The sequence below is a fragment of the Beta vulgaris genome, chromosome 6 (genome assembly GCF_026745355.1).
Source record: "Beta vulgaris subsp. vulgaris cultivar EL10 chromosome 6, EL10.2, whole genome shotgun sequence".
Taxonomy (NCBI): domain Eukaryota; kingdom Viridiplantae; phylum Streptophyta; class Magnoliopsida; order Caryophyllales; family Amaranthaceae; genus Beta; species Beta vulgaris.
This window is the reverse complement of record NC_079207.1, coordinates 30,875,998-30,884,874: the sequence shown is the minus strand read 5'-3', so window position 1 is coordinate 30,884,874 and position 8,877 is coordinate 30,875,998. Positions and strand designations below refer to the sequence as shown.

Genomic DNA, 8,877 nt, shown 5'->3' with positions numbered 1-8,877 from the left:
AGTTTGTACTTCCTCCGTAACAGAAAGAATGGAACAATTGGGTATTTATTTGTGAGGTATAAAATATTCAATTTTTGCCTTCTTTATGTTACAGAGGAAGTATTAATGTTGTTAAAAAAATCAATAAGTAAATAGAATGGAGACAAAAATGATGACAGACTTGTAAATAAAATGTGGGACCTATGTACTATATATGAATTTTTTTTGTTAATGTAGCAACTAAATTGAGACATACGTAAATGGAAAAATGTAGCAACATTTTAAAGACGAAGGGAGTATATACTACATACTACTCCCTTTGTTTGATTTTGTTATTCCTATTTGAAAACTTTTTGTTAGAGGAAATTGGTCAACTTACGAATAAATTTTGGAAATGGATGGAGAAGTACATATTACTACTATTTACTACATCTGGATTTTTTTGCACCATTTGCTTTTTAAAATTTGCCAAGACGGTTTTTTGAACTTTTATATCTGTTATTGGGTATAGGGTCGTCTTATACAATTTGGAGGCCCTGTTCTAATTTTAGGATTGGGCCCCTAGTGTCATTTTTTTTGCAACTTAAATGAAAAAAACTTTTTACAATGTTACAATTATATATTTTTATCTTGCAAATCAAAAAACTAAAACTTCAACCTCATTTGAAATTGTATGTAACAACTCAATTTAAAACCAAATTATTAGTGATGTTCTATTTACAAAGATAACAATAATAATTTGTCTATTTCACTCTAAAAAGGTACAATAGAGAATATGGTTTATGTGATAAGATAGCTGAACCTGTAAACTGGTAAACTTGTGGTCACAAATTATTCAATTCATATTAGGCAAATAACACTTTCCAAAAAAAAAAAAAATACCCTAAAAAAAGAGTAAAGAAAATAGTGGAAAAGTAATTATGGAGTGGTAGGGAGATGAGTCAAATGCTCGAACTACAAGAAAATTCCACAAGACTTGCAAAAAATAGGTATGACATGCTGGGAAAGAGATTCGAACTCGCGTGTTTTGTTGGAATATTGAGTTCAGAGACCAACTGAGCTAAGATGTGTAATTGAATTTTTCAGCACTCAATCCAATATATGCTTGTTTCTAGATATTGGGGCCCCAAGAAGTCGGGGGTCCTATGCTATTGGGCTATTTGCACAACCTAATAGCCGGGCCTGATTGGGTATAAGTAAAAATTGTAAAAATTTGATATTTGCAATTCTCACATTGAAACGAATCTAACAAGACCCTACTTAATTATGTTTTTTTTTTCTTATATAATAGTGCGAGATAACTTAGCAAAGTTGTTTGATAAATAGTAACAAAAAAGCAAATGGTACGACTAAAAAAATAAAGAGGTAATAATTGTTATTGTTATATTACCCATGACATAAGCCATAATAAATAACACGATTAGAATTTAGAAAATTATATATTAAAAATTTCAGATGATAATTTGGTGAGGCAAGTGATTCAATTGCTTAATCGAGGAGTATCTCGTTTTCCGAAGTGAATGTAAATATAGGTGTTACTAAGAGGAGAACTGAGGATTCAGGAAAATGAAAGATGAGAAGCAGAACCAATAAACGGACAAAACATCCCGTTTTATGCGGCAATAGAAGTTAAAGGTATAACTGATGAAGTTTGTCTAGTAGCAATTTGGAATGGAATCAAATTGACTTCCATCTCCGCCTTTCATCCTAGATTGACTCTATTGCTCACTCATTATTATGACAATAGTTTTTTGTTTGGCTCTCCCAATGCTCTATTGTCTACCTTATTAGTGTTGTGGATTTGTCCCCCGTTTGAGTCAAACTTGAAAGTTCACTTTTTGTTTTTTTTTTATTAGAAATATAAATTCTCTATCATATATATATATAGAGGTAGGATTCGCTGAAAACAACTCTTAGTTTAAAACCTGAAAACAAGGGTAATTTTTACCATTTTTAGGGTAATTTTATATATTTTAGGGGTAATTTTTGCTTGTTTTAGGGTAACTTCATTATATTAAGGATAACTTTATATTTCAAGGGCAACTTTATATATTATAAGGGTAATTTAGTACGTTTAGGATAACTTTATTATGTCAGAATTAATTTTCATCTTTTTGGGCAACTTTGAGTATTATAAGGATAACTTTGAGTATTATAAGGGTAACTTTAACTAATTGTATTACAGTAACTTTTAAATCTTGATTTCCCCCACCTTCCTCTTCAACCTTCTTTTTCTCCCTCAACTCTCATAATAAAAAATCAAGACACCAAAGATCAAGAATAAAATCTCTGCAAATTGAAAACCGCAGCACTACTTAAAGAAGAGCTAATTTCCTCGATTAATTTGTGAAAACATATCAATTTCATCAAAATAAATAAAAATCAAAAAATAAAACAAGAATCAAACCTATCAATTTCCTTTGTTTTTGTTCATTTTACGAAACGAGTTATCAACTCTTTTTTTCGCAATTCTCTCTCCTAATCAACAATTCCAATCCAAAAGAATACACTAATCTAAGCCAAATAGAAGAGAGATAAAATCAAAATTATACCAAAATAATTGACGGTTGGTAGATAATCTCCAATTACATCACATTTTGCGCTACAAAAACCTTAATCCTCAAATTTTCTTGATCTACCTCTTATTTGTTGTTCGAAATTTACCGTGAAAAACAAGAGATGAAGAATCCAACCACATAGATGAAAAAAAAAAGATGGAGATTATCTATGTGGTTGGATTCTTCATCTTCCAACCGTAAATTTGAGGAAATAATCTACCAACCAAATTGTTTCTTACTTCCTCCGTTTTTTTTAGATGTTACACTTTTCAAATCACGGACTCCTAGGTAATTTTTGGAGAGGAGAGAGATAGATAGAAAGAAAACAAAATGGTCCCATGTGAACATGTGATAGGAGAGATAGAGAGAAAAGTTATTACCTAAAACAAAAGTGTAACATCTAATTCAAAATTTTTTAAAATAGAAAGTGTAACATTTAAAAAAAAAACGGAGGAAGTATTTGCTGTTGGAAATTTACTGTGAAAAAAAAGAGATTATCTACCAACCGTAAAAAGAGATTACCAACCGTAAATTTAATCTCTTTTTGAGAAGAAGTTGAGAGTGAGATGATGACAATGGTGAAATCCAGTTGAAGAAGAGTGGGGAGAGAGAGAGAGGAGCAGGTGAGGAGAGATACTGAGAAACTCAGGGGAAATCTATGAAAGAAGGGAGGAAAGAGAAAAGAGTGGTTTTTACCCCCAAAAATACAGCATTAATGTTGGCCACGCGATAAAAAATCAACGGTGTGGGTCTTTTGTTTTCAGTTTTCAGCCTAAGAGTGGTTTTCACAAGATCCTATTCCTATATATATATATATATATATATATATATATATATATATATATATATATATATATATATATTATATATATATATATATATATATATATATATATATATATATATATATATATATATATGCAATCCCTTCGTTTCATATTATTCGTTACACTTGTCAATTGACAGACTCTTAGACAATTTTTTGAGAAGAAAGAGGTAGAGAGTAAAAAAACGGACTCATGTGTGAGGAGAGAGATAAAGAGAGTTTATTGTCCAAAAAAGAAGTATAGCAAGTAATGTGATACTTCCCACATTGGAAAATGTAGCAAGTATTATGAAACAGAGGAAGTATATACTTGTCCACCAAAAGATAGTGAGAGAAAATCTAGAGAGAGAGTCCCACGCACTATGATGCTTTTTATAACATTTGATAATATCTTGGCAAATCATTACATTGTGGAGGATACTTCTTCCTGCAACAAAATCACCATGGTGATAATATCTTGGCAAATCATTACAGAAACAATTCCGACTTCTCACTAATTAATTTTGTAATGCACTTGTAAATTACATTACAGCAGGCTATATGCATGAATTCAATAATATTTTCAGGACATTTCACCTTGGTGATCAAGGTAAGTGTAGTCACATTCACAGCCTTTAACAGTTTGCCAGTCTTAAAAAATCCAATAACATATATAGCCTCAATTGTTCTTATAGAAGTAACTATCACTAGTGGAAAAAACTGCATGTGCTATACAGTGCTTCGGTTGAATAATTAACCCAAGCACTTGTGAATATTTTAATATTAAAAATTCACAAGTGATTGGGTTTACTAGTCCACTAGAGCACTTGATGTCAAGTGCTCAATTTGACAAGTCAACCCAAGCACTTGCACTTGCACTTGCACATAACCAAAGCGCGCTACACTTTATTACTGCACTCAAACGCCTTCGTCAAGAAAATAACCCTCACTTTTATTAATTTGGAACCCTCAAGTACTCATAACTCCTCCTTCGCTTCCGTCGTGTTACTGCGGTCGTCCGTCCGCCGAACCTTCTCGTCCTCCTCCGTCGCTTGGGTGAAGGCTGCACAATCTTAGCGCTTCTCCGCCGAATCTTCTCGTCCTCCTCCGTTGCACTCGCTTCTGAGCACTTCCATCTGGTGAGTGTTTTCAATTATTCATTATTTTTGACCTAATTTCAGTAATTTCAGTTTCAAAATTACGTTATTTTCGAAACCACGCAAATTCGCCAAACAAATTTACCTATAATTAAAAACAGCGGATTGCAATTTCTTACCTTGTTAATGGTGGATTTTTGCTATGTTAATGGTGGAGAACTACAAAAACTCTCAGTCACCGGACGTCAAATCTCGCCGGAATTAGGTCAAAGGAGAGAGAAAAACAATGGAGTGGGTCAGAGAACAAGTCGATGCTATAAAATCAATTCAGATCAGACAACTTCTCAATCAAGCTGTTAGTCTTGGTTCGTCCGTTTTTTCTTCTAAATCTCAATATTATCTCCTCTTTTTTGTGTTTTTGTTTTCACATTTGCATAATTTGTAGTTTATTATTGATCGATGTGTTCTTTTGTTGGTGAATTGTATATGAAAGTTGCTCAATTGAGGTCTGGTTTTAATTAGGGTTCTGGAAGTTTATATATATACGATTTTTGGTTGCTTTAAGAATAACCCTCTTCCTGCTCCACTTGCCCGTTTTTTTCAATTTCAATTTAATGGATTTTCTATGTTTCCTTTTTTCCCTTCCAGGGGTTGCCAAATGATGAAAGAATTGAGTGTGCAGATTCATATAAGCATATGTCTGTGGTAGTAGTATTGAATTCTGTAGAACTTCTGGTTGATCTCACGAGGTTTCTGTGCTATTATAACTTTTATTGCACTTTGCTATGTGGTTCAGTATTACATTAATATAAGCCAAGTATTTTATGTTGATGTGGTTCTTTCTGTCTCCTTGAATCTCCTTTTTAAGCGATTGAAGCTTTGAGCATATGCATTTTCTGTGATCCAGAAGAAGAAATATAGACATCGCTGCTGAGTTTTGAGGGTCTACCTTTTTTGAATGAGAGTACTTAAATTTAATTAAGTGAAATATTCAGCGTTAGGGTTTGCTATGTGAGAATTTTGATCAGATGAGACCTACATTAAGTAATATCATCTTCTAGTTTTGTAGATAATTTTCCCTTTTGTTTTTATTTAAAAGATTAGTCACTGAGGAAGAAATAAGTTGTAATTGATACACTAAGCTACGATAGTTTACCTTTGAAGAATTTACTGTGTGATTGAGAGGGAGAGGCCAAGTTTCTGGAGAATCTGTGATGATTTGCATTGCATGGTACCATGTTTCAAACTTTCAACAAACTCTCTTGTGTGGTACCAAAAAATTGATCAAACTGGCACTAAGCAATTAACTCAGTTAGTTCGTAGCTAGCAAATTGAAAAGCTTTTGTAGCTATCTTATCAAAGTGATCTGATATGTGATCTAAATGGTAGGTTCTAAAGTATGCTACAAATTTGTTTATATATGAGAAATTGAGAATTTTTGTTGACAAAAGCTTCAAGTAAGATAGTTCATTGCTCTGTATTTTGTTTCTCTTAGCTCTTCTCACTGTATGTATCATATGGAATAGGGATATTGATTCATTCGAGACCTAAAAATATTGAGTAGCTAGTGCTAATATATTTTTATTTGCTTCAGTGCAAAGAAAGATGATACTGGTCAATTTGCGAGGAGGTTTGATATGAATGTGTTTGGTCCTTCGTTGCAGAACTGAGTGCTTAGATCCAATCCTGGTATTGAAAGAAGATTGAGGTATTTGACCCTTCCCACTTGCTTATACATTTTTGCTAAGTACTTCTATTTTTTTCCCATTTTTCTTGAGGGTGGGGGTGGGGCACGGGTGGCATCCGAATGGATAATTTGTATCATTTGGTGACTTGTGTCTTCCATGTTCAGTTTCTGCCTTTTCACTGCTCATTTTGAGCTGATTTTTAACATTCCTCAGTTTATCCCATAGTGAACCGAACATTGCAACAACATTTTGGAGACGGAGTCGGAGGAAGGTTATTGCTGAACAGCGGACTGCAAGTTCAAACATGTTCCTTGATTCCAGTTCCACCTTCAAGTGATGAGGGTTTTTTGTTGTACTGATATTTTTGTTGAAAGTGCACTGTAATTTGCAGTTCTTGTTTATTAGGTTCGAAAACAGCTAATAGTTTTAGAATTTAGAAAATTTAGGCTGCTTGGGGTCCTAGTTGACATATATTGAGCAAGATTATAATTGCTGTTTGTGAGAACCTGAGATTCTACAATGTGGTGAAATTGGACTCTTCTGACACTTGACTTGGCTTTAGATGGCTAATGACAAACGTAAATGATATTAGCAATGCCATGTGGTTTGTTTGGGCTTATTTCCAAGGTTAAGCCAGCCAAGGACAATTCAAGCCCAGCAAAGCCTTAAGCCCACAGAGGGCCCACCTGTGGTAGCGCCTTCCAGCTGTCAGTGCATTCCAGCTGGCCTACAGCTGGGATATCCCAAGCACTATAAATACTCAACCCCCTCATCAATGAGAAGGTATTGAATTCTTACCTAACAAACCAGAGCATCTCTCTCTAGACTTTATCTCTCTAGCTTGATCACTGACTTGAGCGTCGGAGAAGCGATCCCGGAACCACCTCTGGGGCAGTCTAACCTTTACTTTTGCAGGATTCCGGCGTACGGACTTTTGATTCAGGACATACAGATCTGACCCGGTATTTCCTTAGCAAAGGAGTTAGCACCCTTAATTTCTAGACAGAAACAGTTTGGCGCCGTCTGTGGGGATAGTACGAAAAGTTACTTCGCCACCACTCATTAAGATTTACCCCCTCAGCTACTCAGCTTCGAACGCCAATTAACAATGGCACCAACCAAAAACACTCGCGGCAAGCAAGCCTCTGACCAAGTCCCTCGGCCGGAAAGAGGCCACTCACCCGCACATAATAGGGAACCCCCAGTCCCTCGGTCAGAGAGAGGCCACTCACCCGCACATAATAGGGAGGCCGAGCAGACCCCCTCTCCGGGTCGGAGGTCACCCACCGTCCAAACTCTGGACCCCCGGTCGGTCTCCCAACAGATTCAGAATGTGGAGCCTCAGCCGCTCTTTGCGACTGACCTGGCCCTTATCACTGCCCAGCTCCAGGAAACTTTCCAAAAAGGCATGATGGACATGATGGCCATGCTCTAGCAGAGGCAGCAGCAACTCGTCCCGCTCAATCAGCATGAGCCCAGAGAGCGCACAATCGTTCGCTCCCAAAGGGACCGAAGGGACCACTCTCGTTCTAATCGGGATCGGCAGCCTAGCCGGCCACGGTCCGATGCGAGAGACCCAAGCCATCGAGAAAAAGAAAAGTCGGCGCGACAGGGGTCGGCCCGTCAGCATGCGGAAACCCATGTATCCAAATCCCCAAGGGGGGGCGCGGGTCGGAAACCCCAAGACGCCCGGGAATTCCTTAACAACAAGAAGCGCCTCAGCCAAGGCTATGATGCCCGGGAGTTCCTCAAGAAGAAAGCGAATGACCGAGAGGGCCAAGGGGACTCGGCTCATTCTCAGCCTCCTAGGCTAACTGGAGGGGGGCTCAAGTTCCTGATCCCCTTCAGTCAGGAATTCTTAGGGACCCAAACCCCGGGGAAAATTCAAACTCCCTTGACTTCGCCATACTTGAACACCTCTTCATCCACCAGTTTGTGGCTGGAAAGAGACAAAGAAAAACCAGCCTTCATCTCATGGGGGTGAAGCAAGACAAGAATGAACCTCTATCGGACTACATCAAAAGGTTCAATGAGGAGTCCCTCAAAATCACCGACTTGCAGGATGCGGTAGCTTTCGCAGCCCTCATGTCCGGACTCCAGCCGGGTCGGCTTAGATGGTCGCTGGCCGAGAACGAGGTGAAGACCTACTCGGAAGCCATGGCCAGAGCCCAAAGGTGCATTCAAGCGACAGACATCTGTCGTTACTCGGATGAAGGGACCAAGAAGAGAAAAGATGAAGGGGGTCACATGGGTCAGCCTAAGCATCAGAGAACGGGGGGCCGTGGGGACCGGCTCACCGATAACGGCAACGACCCTCGATTCAATAAAAACCGGAAAGAGATCTATTTTGACATCCGGAACAAAAATTGGCTTCCCAGGCCAGCGCCCATCCGGACATCATCGTCTCGGAGGGATAAAAGCTTGTGGTGCGATTACCACAAGGAATGTGGGCACACCACCAAGGATTGCAGAGAGCTCAAGAAATCCTTGGATGGTTTGGCCGACCAGGGCAAGCTCAATAACTACCTAAAGCGCTCGAGCGAGGAAAAGGGGAAGCAAAAGGTGGGTCAGTCGAACAGCGGGGACACGGAAGGATTCATCGGTGTCATTGCTGGAGGATTCGCGTCGGGAGGCCTAATCGGCCGAGCACGCAAGGCTCACCTCCAAAACCTCAAGCATCAGGTACTCGATGTCCAGCTCCCCCGAGCCAGTTGCCCCGTCATGACCTTTGGGGAACCCAGTAGAACGTT

General features: G+C 38.2%; 1 long non-coding RNA gene across 2 annotated transcripts; it reads left to right on the top strand.

Moving 5' to 3' along the window:
- Positions 1-4,243: 4,243 nt before the first annotated feature.
- LOC104896479 (uncharacterized) lies at positions 4,244-6,678 on the top strand. Of its 2 annotated transcripts, XR_007275399.2 has the most exons (5): positions 4,244-4,481; positions 4,657-4,804; positions 5,088-5,188; positions 6,034-6,147; positions 6,353-6,678. It is a non-coding gene; the product is annotated as an uncharacterized LOC104896479 (long non-coding RNA). The 2 variants fall into 2 exon arrangements; XR_790449.4 differs by lacking the exon at positions 5,088-5,188 and having other exon boundaries at positions 4,252-4,481.
- Positions 6,679-8,877: the final 2,199 nt, after the last annotated feature.